The sequence below is a fragment of the Zalophus californianus genome, chromosome 11 (genome assembly GCF_009762305.2).
Source record: "Zalophus californianus isolate mZalCal1 chromosome 11, mZalCal1.pri.v2, whole genome shotgun sequence".
In the NCBI taxonomy this organism is placed as follows: domain Eukaryota; kingdom Metazoa; phylum Chordata; class Mammalia; order Carnivora; family Otariidae; genus Zalophus; species Zalophus californianus.
Genome location: NC_045605.1, coordinates 54187676 through 54192684, shown reverse-complemented (window position 1 = coordinate 54192684; position 5009 = coordinate 54187676).

Sequence of the window (5009 nt, the reverse complement as noted above, 5' to 3'; positions counted from 1 at the left end):
TGCGGAGAAGGCCTTCTGAGAGGGCTCCCAGGCCGCTGTGCGCATGCGTTCAGTCAGTCCGCCCGCAGGACTCGGGAGTTCTGACATTTAAACCTCGCGCTCACTGTCTCTTCACCGCCGGGCCTCTCTCGGGCTCTGCAGGGTATGACTGCGTCTGCGCGGGTCTTCTAGCGCGACCGGTTAAGTTTCGTTAGCTACTTCATACTTCCTTTTAAATAATTGCTGGACGTCTGCTCTGGCGCTGTCTGCATTTTGCTTGGCAGAACCTGGCGTTGGGGTACCTAGGCGAGAAAGAACTGTGTTTTGTACTAGAGACGTAGCGGAGAAGACAGCATTGTAACTCGAGAGTTACAGGAGACAAAAGCAGCTGAGAGTTCTGGAGGTGCCTAATCCGGGCATCTGAACGGAAGTGTTAGCTCCAGGTAGAGAATGATGTGAGCAAAGATATAGAGGTGAAAAACGTTCTGTGCTTTTAGAATTCCGAACTAGGCTCTTGGTGCAGCACCTGCCTGAGTGGAACCCATTCTGGAGGCAGGCTGGAGTCTAGCACTTGTTACACAATGTATAAGTAACTTGGGGATCTTGTGAAGATTCAGATTTGATTCAGGAGTCATAACAAACTCGTAGATCGTGCCAGCGCTGCTGGTGCATGGGCTATAAGGGCCAAGGCAGAGGAATGGAGTTAGTCTGCATCATGTACTGTCTGATCTTGGACATGACTAATCTCTATAAACCTCGGTTTCCTTTTCTGTAAATAGATAAAAATGGTGTCTACCTCATAAAGTGGTTGTGAGGATTAAATGAGAGTGCACATAAATAGCTTGATATGATGCCAGGACAGAATAAAAGTTCAATAAATAATGTTTCAGAGACGTTAAGTACCTTGTTGAAAGATGCACAGCATGTAGGTGACAGTCATAGGAGCTTATACCCTCCTACATCTTCAATGCTGACCCACCTGAATATGACACTCAAATGTATATCTCAAGCCCAGCCCTCATCTTTCACCTCCAGACCCTTATATCCATCTGCCTAACTGATGTCTCTTAGATGTTTTAAAGGCAATTTGCATTAGTTTCCTATTCCTGCTCTGACACATTACCCCAAGCAAAGCAGAAGCTTAAAACAGTACAAATTTATACTCTTTACAATCATGTAGATCAGAAGTCTAAAATCAGTCTCAATAGGCTAAAGTCAAGGTGTCATTAGGTTTGGTTCCTTCTGGAGGCTCTGAGGGGCGAATCTGTTTTCTTTTTCAGCTTCTGGAAGTTGTCTGCCTTCCTAGCACCTTCCTCACAACTCTAACCTCTTCCTTGTTGTCACATCTATTGCTTTTCTGAAGTCAAATCTCCCTGTGCTTCCCTCTTATAAGGACACATGTGATTAAATATAGGGCCCACCTGGATAATCCAAGATAATCTCCCCATCTCAATATTTAATTTAATCATTTTAGAAGAGTCCCTTTTTCCATATGCAGTGATATTCACAGGTTCCAGGGATTCAGTTTACCATGTACCTCAAGCTCCATATATCCCAAACTGAGCTCACGATGTTGCAGTGTTACCCACTCAGAATATCAACTGCCCAGTTGTTTACCTCCCCAACCCTGTACCTTCAAACTCACTGTGAACTGATTATCTCAATATCCATTCCCAATCCCCTTCCCCCCTTTTCTATTTTTTCTAAAGGGAATAGAAACAGTTGGTCTTCCAGCTTCCCTAGCAGCTAGGAGTGGCCTGATGACACAGTTATGTCTGGTAAGACTTCAGCAGAAATCTACTGGGGATGGGGGATGGTGGTTTGGGAAATGTTTTCCTTTCCTGATGAAAGAGACAATTGTCTTGAATTTTGCCCCTTTTCTCAATTCTTCCTGCCTTGACTTGATCATGGGGCATGGAGGTGGTTTCAGCTGTGAGTAGAAAGATCTTCATGTTAGCCCTGGCATCACTGAACTGTTAAACAAATCCCTCCTACCTTTGGAATTCTTATTATCTTTTTATTGTCTAAGGAAAGTTATTATCTGAGGAAATGCACATACACATACATGTACACACACCACCCTTGTGTGTTCAAGCCACTGTTGGTCCGGTTGTCTGGTCATTTCACAAAAGTATTCCTAACTGCTATTGCCAAGTCCTGTCTTTTTGACCTCCATGTCTCTCCCTCCTCCCCACCCTTCTTCACTCTACCACCTCACTGGTCTGGTTTCAGGCTCTAGTACATGTATGTTCCCTCCTGTCATCGTGCCTTTACAAATCTGTTCCCTTATCTGGAATATTCTTTTTTTTTTAAAAGATTTTATTTACTTATTTGAGTGAGAGAGAGAGCAAGAAAGAGAGAGCAATAGTGGGGGCAGGGGAGAGGCAGAGACAGGGAGAAGCATACTCCCCACTGAGCAGGGAGCTCCATGTGGGTCTCAATCCCAGGACCCTGCGATCATGACCTGAGCCAAGACTAGATGCTTAACCAACTGAGCCACCCAGGCACCCCTGGAATATTCTTCCTTCTCCCTATTAAAAAACAAAATTCAACTCAGTAAATTTTAAAGATCTTATGCAATGAATGACTCATGAATCAGGCAGCATCCAGTCTAGCAGATTGAAAAGAACTCTGAAGAGCTGTACAAAATGAAAGACCTCCAGGAACAAGAAGTTGTATTAGGAAAAAAGCAGGTTGGTTATTGCTTTGGACTGGGTTACTTTCCTTTAGGGGATGGCATGGGTCTATCAGGCAGATTATCTAACTAGTGCTGATTAGGCAATTCCTGATTTATTGCTTTAAGATTCTATTTCTGGGAGAGCTGACACGAATGAATTCTGGTTTGGTGGTGTGGTGCTTAACATAAAAGTGACTCCATTTTGGGCCTACCGTCTTGTTTTTAACTGTCTTTTATGCTAGTAAATGTCTGTCCTCTAACTCTCAGATTAAGTACCACTTCCCCAGGAAACCTTCCCTGGTCTCATCTTGGTCTACCCTGTGCACCAGTCAGCTGAGTGGAATTTTATATTTATTTATTTAATACCCCTACTAGGTATTCACTCCATGGAGGCAGGGATCTTGTCTCTTTTTACTCACTATTATAGCAGAAGCAGTTGCCACAACCTATGTACTTCATATTTGTTGAATGATGTGAGTGTCTAAAACAGGATTCTAGCTCAAGTCTCTCCTACTCCTGAGTCCCTGCTTTTTCCCTATGCTACACCATCCAGAATGTGTAGATCTGGGACATGGGAAATTGCTGAAAAGGGCCAATCTCAGTTTCATAGTGTCTTCAGGCTGGAAAAACTAAGCAGATAGAACAATACACAACTTGGTGAAGAAGTTTTTGATAAACCACATGACCTGGCCTCTCCTTTCTAAGGGGTTAATTCATTCTGCTCTCAGTTTTGGTGTATTGCTGGTGTCTGGAAGCTGTCTTGACCAATATAACAAGCATCTCTCTCTAAGAGGGAGGTGCTCAGATTTTGGTTATCACACAGACTATGGCAACTCTGTGCGTTCTGAGTGCCTAGAGACATGATTTTATTTCAAAAAATATTGTATTTATTTTTGTCATGATAGGTGTTCTCTTTAATCATCATCCCCTATTTCCCCCATCCCCAAACCCACCTCCCCCTGGTAAACCATCAATTTGTTCTCTATAGTTAAGAGTTTGTTTCTTGATTTGTCTCTCTTTTTTTTTCTTTGCTTGTTTGTTTCTTAAATTCCACATATGAGTGAGAACATATGGTATTTGTCTTTCTCTGACTAATTTATTTTGCTCATAATTATGCTCTCTAGTTCTGTCCATGTTGTTGCAAATGGCAAAGTTTCATTCCTTTTTATGGCTGAATAATATTCTATTATATATATTCACATCTTTTTTTAAGTTTTTTTTAAAGATTTTATTTATTTGACACACAGAGAGAGAGAGAGCACAAGTAGGGGGAGCGGGAGGGGGAAAAGCAGGTTTCTCGCTGAGCAGGGGGCCTGATGCAGGGCTCCATCGTAGGACCCTGGGATCATGACCTGAGCTTAACTGAGCCACCCAGGCGCCCCTATCCACGTCTTTATCCATTCATCTATCAGTGGACACTTGGGCTGCTTCCGTAGTTTGGTTATTGTAAATAATGCTGCAATAAACATAGGGGTGCATGTGTCCCTTCATATTTTGGGGGTAAATATCCAGTACTACAACTGCTGGATCATAGGTACTTCTATTTTTAACTTCTATTTTGAGGAACTTCTATACTGTTTTCCACAGTAGCTGGACCAGTTTGCATTCCCACCAACAGTGACAAGTGTTGCTTTTTTCCCACATCCTTGTCAACACTTATTGTTTCTTGTGTTGTTGATTTTAGTCATTCTGACTGGTGTGAAGTGATATCTCATTGTAGTTTTGATTTGCATTTCCCTGATGATGAGTGATATTGAGCATCTTTTCATGTGTCTGTTGGCCAACTGTATGTCTTCTTTGGAGAAATGTCTATGTCTGTTGCCCATTTTTTAATTGAGTTGTTTTTTGGGTATTGAGTTATATCAGTTCTTTATATATTTTGGATACTAACCCTTTATTGTATGTCATTTGCAAATATCTTCTCCCATTCCGTAGGTTGCTTTTAGTTTGGTTTAGTTTTGTTGACTGTTTCCTTCACCATGTAGAAGCTTTTTATTTTGATGTGGTCCCAGTAGTTTATTTTTGCTTTTATTTCCCTTGCCTCAGGAGACATATCTAGAAAAATATTAAGATAGCCAATGTCAGAGAGATTACTGTTATGCTCTCTTCAAGGATTTTTATGGTTTCAGGTCTCATATTTCTGTCTTTAGTCCATTTTGAGTTTATTTTTGTGTATCATGTAAGAAAGTGGTCCAGTTTCATTCTTTTGCATATGTTGTCCAGTTTTCCCAATAGTGCTTATTGAAGAGACTCTTTTTCCCATGGCATATTCATCCCTTTTTTGTTGAAGATTAATTAACCATATAATTATGGGTTGATTTCTGGGTTTCCTGTTCTATTCCATTGATCTATG